Raw genomic sequence first — 23572 nt, 5'->3', positions numbered from 1 at the left:
ATAATTGAAATACTCAAAAGTAAGAAAATAATGAATGGATTTTAAAATTTCAGAGAATTTAAGAAGAAACTTAGAAAAATACCTTTGATGTTCAGAATCACTTATAGGAAGAGTCAGAAAAGTTGAGAAAATGAAGACACATTTATGTCATACAGAATACAGAGTGGACAATACAGGATTAGAAGTCAAGTTTTGGGAAGTACCACTAAAAGTTGTTTATTTTATTCCCTGATAAAACTATCTCCTTGGTGACATTACTTGAAACATAGTCTTTTCACACACAAAGACAGGGTATTTTGAGAGGTGAAGAAAGAGCCTCTCCTATCAGACAAAGAAATGGAATATGGAAGAAATGTACTGAAAAGAGAATGCACCTGAGCTACATAATGGTAAAAGCAGGTGCTTTTTACATGAAAAAGAAAAGGCATCAGCTTAGGGGTACTAAAAGGCAATGGTTCTCAAAGTGCGGTTTGGGGACAAGAGGCATGGCATCAGCATCAGCTGGAAAGTTGTTAGATATGCAAATTCTTGAGCCCCATCTTAAACCTACTGAGTGGGAACCTGGGGTTGAAGCCAGCAGTCTGTGTTTTAATAAGCCCTCTGGGAAATTTCAATGCATGCTTAAGCTTGAGAATCACTAGGATGAGGAAAAGCAGTGAAAAGAGAGGAATGAAAGAAAGTGAAGCCAGTACCCTGGTCAACATAACGTCCTACCGTCTTTCGGGGAAGGGATTCCTCAGTTGCTATATTGCTCATAATCAGTCAGAAACACTTAAGGCCTAGATGAAACTTAAGAAGTGAACTAAAGAAGTATACTACACCAGAGAGGAATTGGTGGCAAATTGTGGCTATAATCCTCCAAATCCACAGTGGCACACAGCCCCTTTAAATCCCAGGCCAAGTATCCAGCAGTGGGCCATGCCTTGTGGCATCTGGAAAAGGAAGTGATCACAAGGTCTTAGTAGGGCCCTCTAATCAGATTTGTGATGTTCTGAGCTTTTGTTCCTTAATATTTACAAACACACAAACAGTGGAAGAAAGAGCAGAGCACCTAGCAGTAAATTGGGACTGAGGACATACTTCTAATTTGACATTGATTTAAAATGTTTAGATTATTGAGGTTTTAAAAAATCATTTGATCTATCCAACCCTGTGATGCCTGAATTCTTTCTTTAATATTGCCACCAAGTGCTCAATGAGTCTACTCTTTGGATACTTTAAAGACAAACATATTGCCCATTGAGAGGGCATATTTATTTTATCTTTGGAGAGCTATGGGTATGAGAATGGACTTATTTATATAGAACTGGTAGCTGTCTTGTTGTGAGGCTCATAAAATATACAAATTGAGGACATTTGTCATTTTTTCATGGCCCATTGTTCAACCCTCTCTTATTTAGAGGGAATCCTATACTATAAATGCCAAGTAATCTTGCTCTGTCTAGTGAGCAGAACAACGACATGTGATTTAAATGTGGCTAACTGGATGCCTCACCCTAAGATTTCAAATTTGGAACAAATGACACAAATAATATGGGACAGTTTAGAAAGTGTTCATGGCCTTGATGTTCAGCAGCAGAGGCAGAAGCAGCAGCCTGTGGGCTCTGGAGAAGAGAGTGTGTCCAGTGACAGTGGGAGTCGGGGTGGTACCTTGCCTGCGGCTCCTCCTATTTCCCTTGATTCCTGTCTATTTTCTGCTTCTATAGTCTTCCCACAATAGCTCAATTCTGTAAGCTACCAGATACGTTTTGAATAAAGTTCCTTTTCTGCTTAGGTTAGCCAGAATTGATTTCTATTTCCTGCATGAGAACACTGACTAAGAAATTAGATGTAATAGAATGTTGTGGGGAGTGGGGGAGAAATGATGAAATGACATTAGAGATGTTTGGTTATCTAAGTAAAAGTGGTTCATATGCAGTTGGATAAATGGATTGGAGTCCATAAGGAGAGTTGAGACTGGAAGTAGATATTTCATAGACATCTTTTAAGTCCTAGAACTGGAGGAGATATTCAGAAGATAAACCTCAGATAGACTCTGTTCTTTGTTTCCCAGCATCTGTCCTTCTTAAAATAATATTTCTAATTTCCTTTGGGAATTGATTGTTGTTTATGCTTGGCTATGAGGTTTGGAGGAATTGGCCTCTTACCAGTTATAGGGTTAGACTTCATTGGCTTAAATCAATCAGTAGTAAGTAGTTGGGTACAAAATCCAATCAGTGATAATGATATTTATGCATATTTTGCAGGAACTCCCAGGAAAGTGATGTGAGGTTTTAAAGTTCAGCATGACCACAGCCATGTGTGGACATGTGAGAGAACCTGCAGTTGCCTGAAGGCTCCCACGTGGAGTCTGAGGGTGAAGTAACAACTAAAATATACTGCAATGAAATGGAGAGGAAACAGGTGACATTGTTTAAGCACTGAATCAAACACATTGATTAGGTTTATCATCTATGGTATGAGTGCATTGGATTATATCAGAAGACATGAACTGATGTTCTCTGTGTGGAATCTGATCACAGAATTTTATTTACGTTTTTGCCTTGCAGAGGCTTCCCTTTTAAAAATTAATTACCAATATGTAAAACTTGAGAAGCCTTCCATTAAAATTCAAATGTTAGGTTTCTTTGGCAGAATTAGGAGATTCCACAACACTGAATCATCCTTCCAAAGTAGCAGCAAATATCTTGAGCTGAGCAGTTGCTGTTCACATTTAACAGGGCATATGCTTTCCACTTAGCCATAGTCCTCACCAGTTCCTGTTGCCTCACTCTTGGCCTAATTTTGTCATCCATATTAGCCACGTCTGAAAAGATTTGTGTTGGCAACACTTTATGGACTTAAGTCCCAGGTCTGCCACTTGTTTTCTGTGATGATAGTGCCCATCACATATGGTTGCCTTATACATTAAAGTGATAAAACACGGCAAGAATAGTGTAGGCATTTACTACAATAGACTGCTCTACTGTGTGAGGTTACTCCAATCATAGATAATAGTTTTAATTGAAGAGTCTCAATTGTAAGGTAAATAAATAAATGAGAAATAATTTTATGTTTTTGAATAACTGCTACTATCCTGCTCTGTTGACAAACCTACCCCCTTTCTTAATGGATCTGGCTCCCTTAATGATATTAAAGTCCTATATCATTACACTTTAGAAATCGCCAGTTATTAAAAGTCTCATTTTCACTAACACTTTATTCTCATTTTGATCCAAAACTTTTCCCCAGGGAAGTGTAGATTTGCAGCTCCCACACTTTATGGTAGGCAGAGAATTATGACAGGTCTAATTCTGAGATAGCTCTTATAATTCCCGGCCCTTGATATATATCCATCTTCCTCCAGTTATTCAAGCAAACACTAATCTAGGTGTCGCTGGAAGGGATTCTGCACATGTAATTAAATTCCCAAATCAGTTGGCCTTAAATTAGGGAGGTAAAATCTGGGTCTAGAAGTCAGAGACAGGGAAGACAAAGAGAGAAAAATCCTGGGAGAGAGATTCAAGGTGTGAGAGTCCCCACTGCTGACTTAGGAGATGAAAGGGACCAGGTAGCAAGGAATGCAGGCAGCCTCTGGGAGCTGAGAGCAGTCCTTGACGGGCAGCTTATAAGGAAACAGGGACGTCAGCCCTCCAGTTGCAGGTAAGGGAATTCTACCCCAGTGAGCTTGTCAGTGGGCTCTTCCCCAGAGGCTCCAGACAAGAATTCAGCTGGTCAACACTTTTAGATTTTGAGCTCTGAGCAGAGAACACTGTCCCACTGCCCCTGGATTTCTAAGCTACCAAATGTGAACTAGTGAATGGATGTTGTTTTAAGTTGCTACATTTGTGGTAATTTTTTGCACAGCAACAAATAACACTGAAGGGCTGGAGATGGTGAATGGGGTCTGTTCCCTCCTAACCTTCCTAATTTTTTTCCTTTTGATTTAAGGTGGGAGAAGATGGCAAAATAAATCTCTTTTGGGGGTCATCCCTGTTGACCTCGCTCACTGTCTCATTTTTGGGGGGTAGCCTCAAAAAAGCCCTGATGTTGAGGCAGTGGTCTGGAGCACTGAGAGGCTCAGCTACCTTTTCCAGCTGATCCTGATTAAAAGCCTCAGGTGTCTTTTCATCTCCTACCGGGTCCCTGAGAAGCCTACATACAGAACTGCATTTCTTCTACCTTCTACAGCTTTAACTCTGGGGACTGTGGCCTGGGACAGATATACCTCTACCTCGAATTCCTGAGAACTCAGGGAACTGCTCCTTGCCCCTTCTTAGCCTGACGAACCTCACCAGCAGCAACAGCTCAGCACGCTCTTTCTCCCTTTCTGGCAGTGCAAGGCCATTCCTCAGACCCTGTTAGTAAGCAGATATTTAGCCAGGTAAACAAGCAACTTTCTCTCCCTCTTGAAGTCATCTCTAAGCTTCACTGTTGATTACCTTAAGAGGAGAAATCATGGACCCCTCTCCCTTCCCCCTCTGGGGGCAGCGGTGGGGACACAGTCTCTCTTCATGAACAATACATTCCCCAAAAGTCACCTCTTCTCACTCTCTATCCCCTCATATCTCTCTTGCAGCCAAATATATGAAAGTCTGAGGCTAAGAAGGAGGGCTTCTTTTACTGAGATAAGGAGAAGAGGAACTGTACTCATACAAGCTTCATGCACAGGGATATCATCACTATTCTGATGTGATAGTGATGTAACGTCATAGTAATATAATGTAATAGTGATGTAATGCAATGATGCATTTAACATTTTTAAATCTCATGTACCCCATAAATACATACACCTACTATATATCCATGAACATTTAAAAATAAATAAATAAAAATTTAAAAAAAACAATTTGGTGAATCTGGATATAAAGTGTATAGGAATTGTTTATACTGTTTTTCAACTCATAACTTCAATATTATTTCAAAACACAAAGCTTAAACAATTTAAAAATTATATATGCAAAAAACCCCATAAACATAATCAAGCATTTTAACATTTTTCAAGAATGCCATATTAATGTAACCTAGAGCATAACTATTAAAATAGGGCATGCATTTAATTTTGTATTTGGTTTGAACAGTATCATTTAATTTTACAAATATTGAGAACTTTCCAGGCATTGTACTAAGGGAGGATGATAGAAGACCTAGGCTTTGGACTGGAGAAGTTTACCGTGAATGTGTCTGTGTGTGTTCATGTATGTGTGCAAGTGAGGGAGAGAGATGAGAGCAATATACAAGAACAGAGTGTTAACTAATTGTAGAGTTTTTATAAAGATACCACAATTATTTCACCATCTTAACCAATATTGTGCCAATGGGTGGGGGAATCCATGCCATTTAAAATAGAATTTGAATAAGATTGGGATTGCTTCTTCTGGTAACAATAAGAGGTAGGTTCATTTAAAAATACTTTTCAATTAACCATTTTAATATTTAAATATATACCTAACTTCAAATTCTTTCTTATCATAATGAATCCATGTACCCGGCATAACAAATCCATGTTCTTCTATTCAATTTTTTGAAGAGGTACACAAAAAACTTCTGATCAAGTCAGAGGCCCTCATTGATTTCCCCCAAATTATAATCTCAACTCCAACTGATCATTCTCCACTCACAGATTCTGGTGCAGTTTTGAATAAACTTGAGTTTTACAAATCAGAAGAGTAAATTGTATAGATGTCTTTTTCTCTTTCTGAAACTTAAAATCTAAAATTTATACCAGTTTTTTACATACTCAATAAAAAGTGAAATCTTTATTCTCTGGGTCTGCAAAAGCAACTTCTGAAGTCGAATATATCTATCAACGTACTCATTAGGGGCATTTTTTCCCTACAGTTTTGGAGAGAGTTTGAAAACCAATACCAGTATGGTTTAGATATTCATAATTGTTTACACATGTTTCAGTAACAAAATATATTTGGGAGTGTTGGCACTTTTAGGATTTGGGATAGCTGGAAATTATTATTATTATGGTTAAATTATCCATTATCTAACTGGATAATGGCATTAAAAAGAATATAACATTCTGGAATTTTTCCTCTTAACATGGAAAACATTATTTTATTACATGGAGTTATTTAAATACAGATTAGCTGTTGTTTGGCTAGTTACACATGAAAGTGTCTAAAGAAATAGGTTCTTGGAAGAAGCAACAAATAGAAAATGACTATTGTTTCTTATTATTAATAGCATTATTATTATGCAGAGAAACCTTAGTACTCTTCTTAAGGGCTGGATGGTTAATATTCCATATACTGCAGTGACAGATTCTAATTAAATATTTAAGAAGTGGGACATCTTTTCCAATCACGATACACAGTATCTATTACCTTGGAGAAATATAAAAAATCTTTTATTATTTGTTCCTCCAGAAAAAAAAAAAAAAGATGATTAATAAGGGACTCTGTGGCTCCCAGAACCTGAAATGTTTCTTCTAAGGAGCTAGACTATGTTAAGGGCTAAGAGGAAGCAAGGTTCAAAGGAAATTCATCTAATATTTGTGCTCTGGTTATGAAAGGGGGTGAGAAGCTATTCATCAGCGGCATGTGTCCAGTTGGCAGGGAGGGCTGAATGCCAAACTGAGGGGTTATCGTGATCACAGATGGACTTAGCATGGGAAAGAGGATGTCAAAGACGCCCAGTCAGTGCAGGCTATTTTGGGGGCTTTACACAAATCATTATTTTTTCATTCTGTACTAGTATTGCCTCAGTCAAATGTATTTGTTTAATTTCTAACAAACATGCAAACCCTTAAACAGCAGCAGAACTTAATATAACAATTACCTCTTATATGCTGATACCATGACCCAATAATTACTTTCTATTTGCTCATTGGCTATTGAAGATTTGCAGATTACCAATGTAGGTCTCATCCTTGGAGATATCACCGAAAGAGGGTTATTAAAGTGATGAATTATAATTGTCTCTGAATATAATGCATTCCTTTCATCAAAAATTTTTTTTACAGTTTTTACATTTTGTGATATCAAGACAATGCCACTAAGACTTAACCAGTAAGGGTATAGAACGGCTAAGTCGGTATTCTAAAGAATATTCTAAAGAAGAAATAGGGACCTTTTTCAGGTAAGAAGGGTAAATTGTCAGTGAACTGGCAATCCTGCATTCATTTTACTCATTTTATTCATCTCCAGGAGCTCAGGAACTGTGTCTAGGTCTGGATGCCGATAGCCCTTCTACATAAGGCACAGCTACAAACTGCTAGCGGGTTTGATATCTGATTCATGGGTTCTCATCCTTACTCTGCCACTGACTGGCAATGAACCTTGGTCAATTATTGATGGTGGACTTTGGCAAATTACTGAGGTTTACTGATATGCAGAGTGAGGTGTTAGATGTCAAAGATCCTCCTAACTCTAAAGTTCAGTGTGACATTGGAACACAAGACTCACAAATGGCCTAACTATGAACCTGTCTACTAGCCACAGAGCTACTGGTCAGTCTTACAGCTAGAAACACGTCCCATTGCTCACACCCTCCTCTACTGCTATCTTCCGCATTAACAGCATTGGCTCCTCAAACCTTTTCCCCACACGTAATTGTTGCAGGGCTCCCTGGTGTACTCGACCCCTTTCTTATGACTGCCCCCGTCACTATATTAATGATAGCATATATTAAGTGGACTTTTAAAGGCTTACCTAAAACCTAACCTCATTTGTAAATTTACTTCTATACACCTACCAGAAATTAATGACAAGTTCCAAACAATAAGCTACAAAAAGTCTTGGAGCCAAAACTGTACGTAAAGCACATATAGTTGACCCTTGAACAACAGGAGGTAAGAAGAGGGGTGGTGGTTAGTGGTGCCAATTCTCCAGGCAGTCAAAAATCCAAGTATGACTTTCGAATCTCCAGAAAAATGATTACTAATAACCTACTATTGACTTGATCAATAGTATTCAAGTAAAATCAAGTATTGACTTGAAGCCTTACTAACAACATAAACAATTGATTAACACATATTCAACTGACAATACATATCAAGCAATTCAACTTTTTCTGTTATATCATGACTTTTCTCTGCTTCTTGGGAGCACTTCCAGCATCATTAGTGGTGCCACTTTGTATGGATGCCCTGGTGTTATTCAAGTTTACAGTATTGCACTAGACACAATAAAAATATGCAAGAGCCATGAGAGATCACATTTTATTTTTTTATTTAGATAAAATATGCATATACAATTTACTGTCTTTATTATTCTTAGGCATACAGTTCAGTGGTAATAAGTATAGTTATATTCTTTTTTCCTTCCATCCTCCTCCTTCTCCCTATCATTTCTGGCTTCTGGTAACCATCACTCTACTCTCAATCTTTATGAGATGTATTTTTTTTTAGCTCACACATATGAACGTGAACGTGCAACATTTGCCTTTCTGTGCCTGGCTTATTTCACTTAATATAATGGCCTCCAGTTCTATTCATGCTGCTGCAAATTACATGATTTCATTCTTTTTTATGGCTGAATAATATTCCATTGTGTATAATACCATGTTTTCTTTATCTAATCATCTGTGACAGACACTTAGGTTGATTCCATATCTTGGCTATTGTGAATAGCACTGCAATAAACAGGTGAGTGCAAATATCTCTTATATGTATTGACTTTCTTTCTTTTGGATATATACTCAACAGTGGGGTTGATGGATCATCTGGTGGTTCTATTTTTACTTTTTTGAGGAACATCCATACTGTTCTCCATAGTGACTGTTCTAATTTACATTCCCACTAACAGTGTGCCAGAATTCCCCTTTCTCCGCATTCTTGCCAGCATCTGTTATTGTCTTTTTGATAAAAGCCATTTTAATTGGAGTAATATGCCATTGTGATTTTGATTTGCATTTCTCTGATGGTTAGTATGTTGAACATTTTTTCACATCCTTCTTGGCCATTTGTATGTCTTCTTTTGAGAAATGTCTTTTCTGATCTTTTACTCATTTTAAAATCAGATTTTTTTTTTTTTTTTTTGCTGTTGAGTTGTTTGAGTTCCTTACATATTTTAGCTATTGAATCCTTGTTATATGGACACTTTGCAAGGAGTTTCTCCCATTTTGTAGGTTATCTCTTCTCTTTGTTGATTGTTTTCTTTGCTGTGCAGAAGCTTTTTAGCTTTATGCAATCCTGATTGTCTAATTTTGCTTTGGTTGTCTGGGGTTTTAAGGTCTTATACAAAAAATCTTTGCTCAGACTAATTTTCTGGAGCACTTTTCCAATTTTTTCTTCTGCTAGTTTTATAGTTTCAGATTTCAGATTTAAGCCTTTAATGCATTTTGATTTTTGTGTATGAGAAATAGGGGTCTAGTTTTATTCATCTGCAGAGAGTTATCTAGTTTTCCCCGCACCATTTATTGAAAAGACTGTCCTTTCCCCATTATATGTTCGTGGCATCTTAAGTGAAAGTGAATTGGCTGTAAATGCATGGAGTATAGTTGGGTTTTCTATTCTGCTCCATTGGTCTACACGTATGTTTTTACACCAGTATTATGATGTGTTTGTTACTATAGCTTTGTAGTTAATTTTGAAGTCATGTAGTATGATGTCTCCAGTTTTGTTCCTTTTACCAAGTATTGCTTTGGCTATTCAGAATCCTTTTTGGTTTCATACACATTTTAGGATTGTTTCTCTATTTCTGTGAAGAATGTCGTTGGGATTTTAATTGGGATTACATTGAATCTGTAAATTGTTTTGGGAAATATTGTAATTTTAACAATATTAATTCCTCCAATCCATGAGCATGGAATGTCTTTCCATATTTTTGTGACCTCCTTTATCAGAGTTTTATAGTTCTCCTTGTACAGATTTTTCATTTCTTTAGATTGATTCCTAGTTACGTTATATTTTTTTGTAGCTGTTATAAATGGGGTTGCCTTCTTGATTTCCTTTTCAGGTTGTTTGCTGTTGGCATATACAAATGCCACTGATTTTTTTATGTTGATTTTGTACCCTGCAACGTAACTGAACTTCTTTATCAAAGTAAGTTTTTTGATAGAGTATTTAGGATTTTCTAGGTATAAGATCATGTCGTCTGTGAACACAAATCAATAAACATGATACATTATATTAACATAATCAAGAATGAAAACCATATTATTTCAATGCTGAAAAAGCATTTGATAAAATTCAACATCTCTAGGCTGGGCGCGGTGGCTCATGCCTGTAATCCTAGCACTTTGGGAGGCCAAGGCGGGAGGATCACGAAGTCAGGAGATCAAGACCATCCTGGCCAACATGCTGAAAACCTGTCTCTACTAAAAATACAAAAATTAGCTGGGCGTGGTGGTACGTGCCTGTAATCCCAGCTACTGAGGAGGCTGATTCAGGAGAATCTCTTGAACCAGGGAGCTGGAGGTTGTAGTGAGCCAAGATTGCACCACTGCTCTCCAGCCTGGTGACAGAACAAGACTCTGTCTCAAAAAAATAAATAAATAAATAAAAATAAAAATAAAATAAAAAATAAAAAATTTCAACATGTTTTTATGATAAAAATCCTTATCAAAATGTATACAGAATGCATATACCTCAAAATAATCAAGTCCATGTATGACAAGGCCACAGCTAACATTGTACTGAACAGAAAATTTAAAGGCCTTTTCTCTAAGGACTAGAACAAGACAAGGATGCCCACTTTTACCACTTTTATTTAATGTAATTCTGGAAGTCCTGGTCTCAGCAATTAGGCAAGAGAAAGAAATAAAGCGCATCCAAGTTAGAAAGAAAGAGAGATCACTTTTTACTGTGATGCACAATTTACTGGAGAGTTAAACTCCTCATATGGAGATGATTAGTGTCAGTTGACATCTTACATGGATACTTGCAACACTTGAGCTCACTGCAATAACCCGCTACAAAATTATTACAGTAGCACAGTACATACTACAGTTCGTTCTATGCAGTTTTAATTTAATACTTCATCTTCACATTTGTTTATATTTCTCTGGACTGGGAATGGCACCATGTATGGTCTATAAGGGTTTGGTACATTTTGATACATTTTACCTTTGTATAACAGATGTGTATATATTTTATGGCAGTAAGTGATAAAATAGACTAGGATCTACACGTTTTATGTATTAATGACATATCTAACTTTTTCTTACTTTTTGATGATTCTAGGCCAGACCGATTGTGAGTTTTTTCAAATTGTCTCAAAATCTTCAAAAATGTTTTCAATATATTTATTTTTAAAAATCCGCTTGCAAGTACATCCATGTAATGGAATCCTGTGTTAGGCAATGGTCACCTGTACTTACTTTAACAATCTTGTTTTGGTATATCATAGAGTGGCTTATAGCTTGTAATTAGCAGTGCTCTGGAACCAGGATGTCTGGGTTCAAAAATGATTTCTGCTACTTACAAGCTATGTGACCTTGGTAAGTTCATTGTGCCTCCATTTCTCCATCTGTGAAATGGGAATTATTAAAGTATCTACCTTTTAAGTGTTTGGTTTAGTTTTGAGAGTTGAGTTAGTAAGTGGAAAACAATTAGAATAGAACCTAGCACACAATAAGTGCTAAATAATTATCAGATGCAATGCATCTCAATCTTCTCAGGAGGGACAATTCTCTAATCTGTGAAGATGTATTAGCATTTGGGAAATATCTAAAAGTCATTTGGAATAAAATCTGGTTTCAAAAAAGTGAGGAAGAGTTTAGCAGTTTTTGTTGAAATCATGTAGGCTAAGACACATTTTCTCACTTAGTTTATTATAATATATGAACAAGTTTATAGTTTTTAGAATACTAGTATTTTTTAGAGATTATAGATACAAAATAATTAAATTACATTACGGTTATGCCTCATTCCTGATAAAACATAGGTAATATCTTTATCCTTTGCTACTAATTTATTAAAACAGCACAGAGAACACTGATCCCCTCATCCTTATCCTTAATGGAATCTACCAAATGAAATCTGTGAAAGATGTTTCTGGTTTCAACAAAGAAATATTTTCTCTCTTACTGTTAAATAATTCTTGAATTCCCAGTCTCTCAGCTGAGACTGCTATTAAAATTAAATTCACCATTAATCATGCAACTGTCAAAATTAAAATACATGTTTAAGGCAAAATTTATACTCAATTCTGAAATGTTTGTAATCACATTCATTACAAAAATGTACTGTGTAATTTAGCACAGGTGATTCATGCTGCAAAGTCCTTCATATTTTTGCATCTTATTAAATCTAAACTTAAATATAAGAAATTTGAAAATCTCCAATACATTTTACTAGACTTCAATGGAAAAATAAAATTTGATATTTTAAACTTTCCTCTTACGCCAACCTGAAGACATATTTATTTATCTCTTTTAAAATATATATTTTGCAAACATGGATACTGGACTCTTTATGTGCCCAGGCACTGTTCCAAGATCTTCACAATATTAACTCAATTTTTCCTTAAAAACTCCCTTAGAGCATCAGTATCATTACTATCCATGTATGACAGATGAGAAATTGTCCAAAGTCTCAGACAAGTAAGAGTTGAGCTGTGACTCAAATCTAGACAATATAAATAGCATTTTGATCAAAGTATTTAAGAGGGATTATTTCACTCAAAGAAAATGTCTCCCTCCCTGTTATTTCTTAAACCTTTGAAACCTGGGTCTCTTAATTTTATCAAGAATTTAATTTTAAAATAATTTGTCAGGTCAAGAAGCCCACATGCAACATTTATTTTTCCAAACCATTAGGTCTGGAAAGATCATCTTCAAGCATGTGGAGGGGTGGGGAGCTGGGGGATGTGGAGGAGGTAAAAACCCAGCTAACACAGTGAACGTCTGTACCACATTGCTAAAGAATGAGGTCCTGAGAGCTGGAGGGCACTGGGTAGGGGCCTGCTCTGCTTTGAAGAATGAAGTCATGCTCAATGTTTTAAACTCATCAGTCCTGCCTATAAAAGGGTGTGGGTGAAAAAGAAAAAAAGACAAATTAGCATCATTTTCAAAAGAAGTTAAATATGTCAGGTGGTAAAGTGTCCTAATTCTGTCTTCAGTGAACATATATCAAACCAGCCTGTAGTTAGTTCTGCAATCAGTGAAACCATCTGCAAGGAATACTCCATCCCCCATTCTTGTTCCTACAACACATGCCTATTGAAGGACATGTCACAGTTAGTCAAATGCATGTGGAAATTTTCTCAGCATTACCTAATTGAAACACTAGGCCAACCTTTCTTTGAACAAAAAACAATTTGTTATAGCCTGCTGAAAGAAAGCACACCAATGGCTTTAACTAATGAGGACAATATAAATAGTCCAAATGATATACTGTTCAATTTCTCTGGGTTTTCAGGAGCACCATTGCCTACATCTCATAACCACTTTGTGAGTCTGTAAGAAGACAGCGAGGGCTAGTAGCCTTTTATGGATATTTATTTCTAAGGCAAATATTAGATTTGGTGGCAATTTGCTTTGAGAACTATAACAATTGCTGATTCAGATTGTGCTAATACAGATCACTGAAAAAGCACACAATTCCCAAATGTTATATTGTTAAATAGACACTAATTTCCTTATCATTAAAACTACAAATGAAACAATGTGTATAAATGGTGCAGTTGCTGGAACAAAGCAGGTCCTCAACAAACTGAATTATAATCATGTATATTTTATACCAGAAATGAAACTATCCTTATTATGTGTGTCACTGCTAGTAATATTCTGCTTCAGATTGTGAGTTACTAGGATAGGAATTTTTACCTGGGACTTTTCATACCTCTGACATGGTATACAGCATTGGGCATATATATGTACATTATTTCTTGAGACGAAGGGTCAAAAGTTTCATCAGATATTCTAAGAGGCACATTGCCTCCTCCAAAATGTTAAGAACCACTGGCCCAGATGAATCCTTTGCTTTAACTTATACTATATAGAATCAAACTTTGTTGTTTGATAAAGCCAAAAATATCTTTAAAAAAATAATAAATTGGTCAGGCATTGTGGCTCACGCCTGTAATCCCAGCACTTTGGGAGGCCGAGGTGGGCAGATCACAAGGTCAGGAGTTTGAGACCAGCCTGGCCAACATGGCAAACCCCTGTCTCTACTACAATTACAAAAATTAGCCAGGTGTGGTGGCAGGGGCCTGTCATCCCAGCTACTTGAGAGGCTGAAGCAGGAGAATCGCTTGACCCCAGAAGGTGGAGGTTGCAGTGAGCCAAGACTGTGCCATTGCACTCCAGCCTGGGTGACAGAGTGAAACTCCATCTCAATTAATAATAATAATAATAATAATAATAATAGTTTTAGACTTGGTTTGGTCGTGGGAAAAGGACTTATAAAAATGCCCAACCTGAGGCTGCAGAGAAAAGGAAATACTTATCCTGTTGGTAGGAGTGTAAATTAGCTCAGCCACTGTGGAAGACAGTTTGGAGATTTCTTAAAGATGTTAAAACAAAATTACCAATTGACCCAACAATACCATTACTAGGCATATATCCAAAAGAAAAATCATTCTACCAAAAAGACACATGCAGTTGTATGTTCATCACAGTGCTATTCACAATAGCAAAGACATGGAATCAACCTAGATGCACATCTACAGTGAAATAGATAACATGTGGTACATATACACCACGTGGAACACTACACAGCCATAAAAAAGAATGAAGTCATGTCCTTTGCAACAACATGGGTGCAGCTGGAGGCTATCATCCTAAGGGAATTGATGCATGAACAAAAAACCAAATACCACATATTCTCACTTATAAGTGGGAGCTAAACATTGGGCACACATGGACATGAAGATGGGAATGATAGACAATACTAGATGGAGGAGAAAGGGAAGGAGGCAAGGGTTGAAAAACTACCTCTTTGGTACTATGCCCACTACCTGGGTGATGGGTTCAATTGTACCCCAAACCTCAGTATCACACAACATACTCATGGTAAGAAACCTGCACAGGTACCCGCTGAATCTAAAATAAAAGCTGAAATTATGAAAACAAAATGCCTAACCTTGTACCTAAGATCTCTTCTCTCACCACCATCCTCACTATGCTGGTATATACCTTTGCTTGAGTTAGTTTGGCTCGTAAGATGGGGAAGGAAATGTAGAAAGAGAGATAAAAACTAAAATTTTGGAGCAATTAAAGCCCATAAAGACATGGGCATCAGGAACTGGCATTATCAAAAAGAGGTTCCCTCTACTTCTCTTTTAGCCACAACGTCTTTCAACGTTTCAAATGTCACATTGGAAATCCAGCTACTCAAGCCGAATATTTTAGGAAAAATACTCTCAGGGTTCCTTTCTATTTCTATGTCCAGTTCAGAAATCAGAAGACAAATTTTTATAATGTCAAAACATAAACTTGAAGCAACAATGATGGAATATTGAAGAAGGCAGTACTTAGAGAAACTTCTCTGGATGCTGTCAGAAGCTAGGAAGACCCAATTCTCCTGCACATTGTATTGGCCCTGCTGTTCTGCTGGGTAGCAAAAGTTTGTTTCCTCTAGCAGAGGAAGCAGATGTGAGTTGGAGAAACATGCAAAACAAATGTGCTGAGCCAAAGTTTTTATTTAAATGATAATCTATCGATCATAAGTGGCATGACCTCATGAGGTGAGTGTTTAACATGACTCTTTTTCATCAACACAAAAGGTAATTTATATAAGTGCTGAAACAGACCATGATTGAAAGAAAATGCCACTCTGATCTTTGCTTGCTTTATAAGAAAACTGAATGTTAAACAAAACCTCCCAAGCCTTGGATGTATGCAAATGCTTCCTGGCCACTGGGGAGGTCTATGCATTCAGAATGTCTCTGTGCACCTGCTGCTCATGAAAATAACATTTTGCTTCCCTAGGTGCTTTGTGGGCTCTTGGTAAATGATGGCAAAGGATGGCTCACTGGTAAAGGATGGCTCAGGCTATGGACAAATAATCTGAAATACCTGCAAATGTTATGCATTTAAATCAAGGGCACTTAACAAGACTTGAAAGGATGCCGACAGCCCAGGTCATTTGATATTGAAGTAGGTGCCACTGTTAAAGATCTCTTAGAGTGAAATGGAACAATAGAACCAACTTCTCTATTAGGCACAGCAGCCACAGTGCGTACCGCATGTGAAATTTTTAGAGGCCCCCAAATTTTTACTTTCTTTAAAAGCAGAAAAAAAAGCTTTTCAGTCAGAGAAGATAGTCTACATCTGTAATATAAATATATTTGTCTTTATATCAACACTATTGAATGTAATATTTATTTATTTATTTATCAGAACAAAGGGTCTACAAAGGCAAAAGTGACTAGGACCCACAAATGTCAGGAATGCAATCTATGGAGCAGCTCAGTCCACTCAATCTCATTTCTAACTCCCAACCAGTTCTTATCTCTGTTCCCCAATTCCCAACAAGTCTTCCTGTCTGGCATCTTCCGTATTATCTGCTCCTATTTCTTTAGTTGTTCTCTATCTTTCTTCCTCGATTTGAAGTCAGCAAGACCCATATTCAAACCCCACCTTTACTAATTATCTATCTCATAGAAAGGGTTGACAAGATTTCTAACCTTTTTAAAGCCTTAGTTTCTCCATATGTTAAAAAATAACAGGAGGTTTAAAAATCACCTATATTCAAGGTTGAGGTAAACACTAAATAAGGCCAGAAGGTAAAGTGCCTAACATAATGCCTGGCACATAACATAAGTTCTACAAATGCTGCATTGCTGTTACACTTACTACCTCAGCTGCTGCTGTTGCTGCTATTGTATTTCCCTGCAGCACATAGCATATTTCTCAGAACAAAGTGCATAGCGGGTACTTAATAAGCATTACTAGTTGAGAGCATTTCACTATAGCACATATTGTATTGTTAAAAAATTAAATCATATTCCTGTGGTAAGCTGAAGTAGGCAAGGTAACTAATAACCATTAAAATCGGTATTTAATTGTCAGTACAACTTTGGAAACTCATAGGTTTTTATTAAATGATTATTGATAAATGCACTCCCTATTCTCTTATTATGGATATTTGCTATTAGATACCTATCACTTGAGCTATTTTATAATAGCCTCTATGGTGTTGGAAGGGTACAAAAAATAAATGAGTTCTAAACTATTTCAAAATACCATAACCGAAGTCATTCACACATCATTTAATATCTCAGAAACTAGATGGCTAATTGATTTTTTAAAAATAAGTCATCAAATGCCAGTTTCAAATGTGTAGCTAAATGCTAGAGAATTTTTTAAATATGATTTTCTCCTTTCTTGGTATGATCTGTTTTAAAATGAAAGCTGTTTCAAACAGATCTGTGAAACGTAGTCTCCAGGCTTCTCCTGTATATAACCTTTCTGTAGCTTTTATTTATGACTCTATTCTGGTGCAACATTTTGAGGGCAAAATGAATATGACACCACAGATCATCTGTACAAATCAACTTGTGTAAATATTATATTGTTCTCCATGTCAAAAGTTTTTGATTTGGAAAAGGATATTAAAAGAAATGTTCCCCTATGTGTATAGAAATTTTCTTATAATGTAAGTGTAGTTTATTAATTCCTAAACATGACATATTCTAGCCGCAATAACAGTTTATTAATTTCTAAATCTGTCTTCCTAACAGCAAAACATTATACTGTTTATGGGTAAATCAAAATGAAATAACAGACTCATTATATTATATGATGTTTTATGTTTTATTAACAATTTTTTCTGTAACTGAATGCACGTTTCTGATTGTAATAATACATTGAACAGAAAAGAAGGCAGATTAACGAATAAAGAGCTGTCAGAATAGTATCACTGTGTGCAGAAATGATTTAAAATACAAAGATGAAAGATAAGAATGATTCTCCAGGCCGGGCGCGGTGCCTCAAGCCTGTAATCCCAGTACTTTGGGAGGCCGAGACGGGTGGATCACGAGGTCAGGAGTTCGAGACCATCCTGGCTAACATGGTGAAACCCCGTCTCTACTAAAAATACAAAAAACTAGCCGGGCGAGGTGGCGGGCGCCTGCAGTCCCAGCTACTCAGGAGGCTGAGGCAGGAGAATGGCGTAAACCCGGGAGGCGGAGCTTGCAGTGAGCTGAGATCCGGCCACTGCACTCCAGCCTGGGCCTCAAAAAAAAAAAAAAAAAAAAAAAAAAAGAATGATTCTCCAACACACAACATTGAAGAATTACTCACAAATTATTCACACTCCTAGTAAACACATAGGACAGTAGAAAAACAGAAACCCACTTGTCTAAACCAGTGATTCTCAATCACAGTTGACTTTGTCCCTCAAGAGACATTTGGCAATGTCTGAAGACATTTTTGGTTGACACATCTTGGGGAGGGGGGTTGCTACAGGAATCTAGCGGAGAGAGGCCAAGAGTGCTGTGAAACATCGCACAATAAAGAGAATAACTTCTCTGGAACAAAGAAATATCCAGCTTCAAATGTCAATGGTGCTGAGATTGAGAAACTCTAGTCCCAATCTGGTTATATATTATGTAAATTAACTCTTTCTCCTTCACTGGTAATAACTAAACTAAGAGCTAATTAAACTAAGAGCTGTCTCTGGGGCAATCATATACAAATTCTAATTAGCATAAGAATAATTAAAATATAGACATTAAATAAACTCAAATAGTTCATTATGGCTAAGTAGGTACTTAACAATGTTTGATAAAATGTCTATTAATAAATTAATCAAATTATCTTACTAGTTATCAAAATGTTGTTGAAATTGATTTTTTAATTGACTGGTATGCTTTATCTTTGCTTACTCTGCCATGTTAGTCTTTTGGCAAAACAGTAACATGCAGAGTCGATGCTCTGAAGGTAAGAGAATAGGGGAAGGAGAAATTAGGAGGCTTGATTAATCTTAAATTGGTTTCTTCTTCTTTGGTTATTTGGAAGTGGATGGTCTTTTAAGTGTGCTGTAGCTTGAATGTCCCCAAAATTCATGTGTTGAAATTTAATCCCCATTGGGATGGTATTAAGATTTTTAGGATGTGATTAAATCATGAGAGTTCCACTCTCATAAATGGATTAGTGCCTTATAAAAATGCTGGAGGGAACTACTTTAGACCCTTTTGCTGCCCTTTGCATCTTTCCCCATTTGAGGATATAGAATTTTCCCTTTTTGCTCATTTTCCCTTTCCACCATGTGAGGATGCATCATGAAGAACCTCACCAGACACCAAAGGCCAGTGCTTTGAATTTTGGACTTCCCAGACGCCACAACTAAAGGAAAGAAATTTCTGTTCTTTATAAACTACCTAGTCTCAAGTATTTTGTTAGAGCAGCACAAACAGATTAACAGAATGTTTACTTAAAATTTAATAATGGGGTTCATTAGGCCAAAATCTAATTTGAAATGTAGGGAGAAATTATAATTTTTCCCTTTGATCTATAAATAAAATTTAATGAAAGTTTAGTTCATTTTCCTTTAGATTTGCCTGCATAGGCTTTCGGGATTCAAATGGAACAGCTTGTCATTTAAACTGCAATAATTTGACTCTAGATTTCAACCCTACAAATATTGTGAGGACATTGTGGTTGTTGACAGAAAACAAAACAAAACAAAACAAAAAAAGGACAGCTTGGAAAACTAAAAATTTGTAAGTCTCATGATGTATATCTGCTTAGCTATTAATTTGAAACCTAAACACACTAATGAGATTAAATATAAAAGAGAAATAATAGAAAAGTCTATGGGTTAGAATTTTAAGTGGAATCTATGGTGAGAACATTTTACCCCTGCTGTTGACTTCCCCCAGCTCATGAAGCCACTTGTGCCCAGTAAAGTATCTAAAGCAGTCCACATTATTCATGCCACATTTTTCTGTTCACTCATTTGACACTTTCTAAAAAGTACTAGTGCTTATCAGATAGTTTTCCATGTTATAAAATATAATACTTACTGTGGGACCACACATAAACTTTAAGATTTTTTTTTTTTTTTTTTTACTAGTGCTTATCAGATAGTTTTCCATGTTATAAAATATAATACTTACTGTGGGACCACACATAAACTTTAAGATTTTTTTTTTTTTTTTTGAGACAGAGTCTCGCTCTGTGGCCCAGGCTGGAGTGCAGTGGCCGGATCTCAGCTCACTGCAAGCTCCGCCTCCCGGGTTTACGCCATTCTCCTGCCTCAGCTTCCCGAGCAGCTGGGACTACAGGCGCCCGCCTCGTCGCCCGGCTAGTTTTTTGTATTTTTAGTAGAGACCGGGTTTCACCGTGTTAGCCAGGATGGTCTTGATCTCCCGACCTCGTGATCCGCCCGTCTCGGCCTCCCAAAGTGCTGGGATTACAGGCTTGAGCCACCGCGCCCGGCCATAAACTTTAAATTAAGACCTTGTGGAAATGATTCTTACAAATTACCAACATACTTTTCTGTAATCATTTGTAGGATTCATCCCACAAGAGTTTTCTAATATTTTTCTTGATAATATACTAACATTTTTCTGACATAATCTTTTCTTTTTGTTTTTGTATTATTATACTTTAAGTTCTAGGGTACAGGTAATGGCATGATAATTAACTTGTTTCTGATCAATACAACATTGGAGAAACAAGTCATGGAAGAAAGGAATATATATCTTTCCCACCAATCTTTTTTCTTAATTTGTTGAGGTATAATTTATATGCAGTATACAAAATTTTATACATATACACACAAACACACATGCATATTTTATATATTATATAATTTTAAACAGTAGATTGCAAAAATCTTAAGTGTACAATTAAATTTTTATCTATATAACACCTAGCTATATATGTAACCACCACCCAGATTAAGATATAGGACATTTGCCCAAAAAGTTCTTTCATGCTTAGTAGTACGCATACCTTCTAGGTAACTGCTGTTCTGACTTCTATAAACATAGATTAGTTTTGCTTATTCTTGAACTTCATATAAGTGAAATACAGTATTTCTTTATATATCTGGCTTCTTTTAAATTTTTTTAATTGTTGTGGATACCTAATAGTTGTACATATTTATGGGATACATGTGATATTTTGATACAAGTATACAATGTGTAATGATCAAATCAGAGTAATTGGGATATCTATCACCTCAAGTATTTGTCATTTCTTTGTGTTAGGAACATTCCAATTCCACTCTTCTAGTTGTTTTGAAATATACCATGAATTACTGCTAACTACAGTTGCCCTGTTATACTATTGGACGTTAGACTTTATTCCTTCTATTTGTGTTTTTTTGTGCCCATTAACATCTGCTCTTCATCCCACCCTCTCCACTGCCCTACTCAGCCTATGGTTAAGCAGCATTCTATTCTTTATCTCCATGATATCCACTTGTCTTTAGCTCCCACATATGACTGAGAACATGCGATATTTGTCTTTTTGTTCCTGACTTATTTCACTTAATATAATATCCTCCAGTTTTATCCATGCAGTTACAAATGATAGGATTTCATTTTTCATGGCTGAGTAATACACCATTGTATATACGTGCCACATTTTCTTTATCCATTCATCCATTGATGGACACTTAAGTTGATTCCATATCTTGGCTATTGTGAATAATGCTGCAACAAACACGGGAATGCAGTTATCTCTTCAATATACTGATTTCCCTTATTTTGGAAATATACTCAGCAGTGGGATTGCTGAATTATACAGTAGTTGTATTTTTAGCTTTTTGAGAAACCTTGATACTGTTCTCCATAGTGGCTGTACTAATTTATTTTCCCACCAACAGAGTACAAGGGTTCCCTTTTCTCCACATCCTTGCTAGCATTCATTATTGATGTCTGGCTTGTTTTTCTGAATGCAAGGTTTTGAAGATTCTTTCATATTTGTGTGTATCTGTACTTCATTTATTTTTAATGCCCCAATAATATAATATTGGATTTTTTTCCTTTCTTACTGAATTATTTTCAGCTTTTAGCTACTATGAATAAAACCAATATGAAGATTTTGTGTATGTGTGTCTTTTCATGGGCATATGACTTCCTTTATCTTAGGTGTATAGCTAGAAGGACTGCTGAGTCATTTATATATATTTAGCTTTGGTGGATACTGCCAAAGTTCTCCAAAGTGGTCAAACATTTCACACTTCTCCCCGCAATGTATGAAAAAAAAAAAATGCTCCACCAAAAAGGGTAAGAATATTTAGTTTAGATATAATTATACACACATAAACATACACAAATATACAAAAGCACACCTCCCTCTAAGTTTTTGTTTATTTTTTAAAACATTTTTGGTGTGGCTATATTATTTGTCCTTCAATTCAGAAGCAGGTTGAGACAGCAATCCAAATAAAGCCAATTGAAAGGTCAAAACCTGAGAGGAACATATTTTAAAGTCTTCTCCATAGTGTAGACCAGTGTGTCCTCAAATCTATCCCACAAAAAAATATTAATAGCTATTCTATTAAAACCATATCAGATAAGTTTGGAAATGAAGCACCCTATATATTTTCCATACTATAAATGAATCACTATTTAAATTAGTATATTAGAGATTCAGAGAAGTCGTATAGTAAAGACATCTACTTAACTTTGTTTAGCTTATTGCTTCACCAACCAGTGGGTTTATTTGACCATGGAACTCTATTCTACTCTTTGTTAAGTATGCTTATTAATATCTTGGAGAATAACATCTTTGTCTTTCTTTGAATGAATCTTCAGACCAACGTGAAATTCCATTTGATTTAGTGGTAAGGCCTAAATTAGTAATCAGTTTTCCTTAAAAAATAAAAATTATGCCAACCCCTGAGATTTTTAAAGCTCTTGGAAACAGGTAAAACAGTGGCGGGGTGATTACTGTGTCTGGCTGTTACATTTATTAAAAAAACATGGTAACCATACTATCTATCAAGGCCCAGTCAGCAACACCTCTCTTTTACTAACCATCTATTCTTCACAGCTCCCAGTAACATTTAATTTGACATGATATATTTACAAGCATACTTTCTGAGTGAATCAGTAGATATGTGATAAAAATACCAATTACTACTTCCCTGGAATCACCTGTAGCAAGGGGTATATGATATGAGGAAACATACAAAGTTACACGTAGGATCCTTAGAAGAGCAAAAATAGGGAAAAACCATAGAACAAAGCTGTTAGGGTAACATTCACCCTTCTCCAAAATGAACAAGGTTACAAAATGGTATGTGCTGCTCACAAGAGAAACTACAGCCGTGAGAAATGATTACTGTATGAGAAGTGAATGTGAAATATAACTATCCCAAGCAAATTTAGTTTCATTTATCCAGTATCCCATCTGTAAAATAGTTTCATAAATTTTCCTCTTAGTCTTTGAAGTAAATTCTGCTAAATCTAGTTTAAAATTTCAAAAGTAGATCCAGGGACAAATCCAAGGAAAATAGCCCAATTCAAAAGGAAAATGTGAAACTGATTTCACAACTAAGTGTGAGTCCTCAGACATTTATTTTGAACATTAACCACAATAAGTCCACTGAACACAATGAGCACAGGGAGTAGCCATCACACTAAAATTACTCACAACGAGGTGCCTTAGATACCTGGCTGGGATTCTCACTCTTTTGAAATGAGACCAGTTTCGATTTCAAAGCATACAATTTCTTGTAATAATTTTCATTTGGCATTTTTCACCTGGGTTAACAGATCGTTTCCAATTCAACCCA

The 23572-nt window shown here is 36.2% G+C and overlaps 1 protein-coding gene across 2 annotated transcripts in view; it reads right to left on the bottom strand.

The window, feature by feature from the left end:
• Positions 1 to 23572, bottom strand: part of CPED1 (cadherin-like and PC-esterase domain containing 1) — a 320989-nt gene that overhangs the window by 147186 nt on the left and 150231 nt on the right. The window lies entirely within an intron of this gene.

The sequence above is a fragment of the Colobus angolensis genome, unplaced genomic scaffold, assembly GCF_000951035.1.
Source record: "Colobus angolensis palliatus isolate OR3802 unplaced genomic scaffold, Cang.pa_1.0 Scaffold163, whole genome shotgun sequence".
Taxonomy (NCBI): Eukaryota; Metazoa; Chordata; class Mammalia; order Primates; family Cercopithecidae; genus Colobus; species Colobus angolensis.
This window is presented reverse-complemented; position numbering and strand designations above follow the sequence as displayed.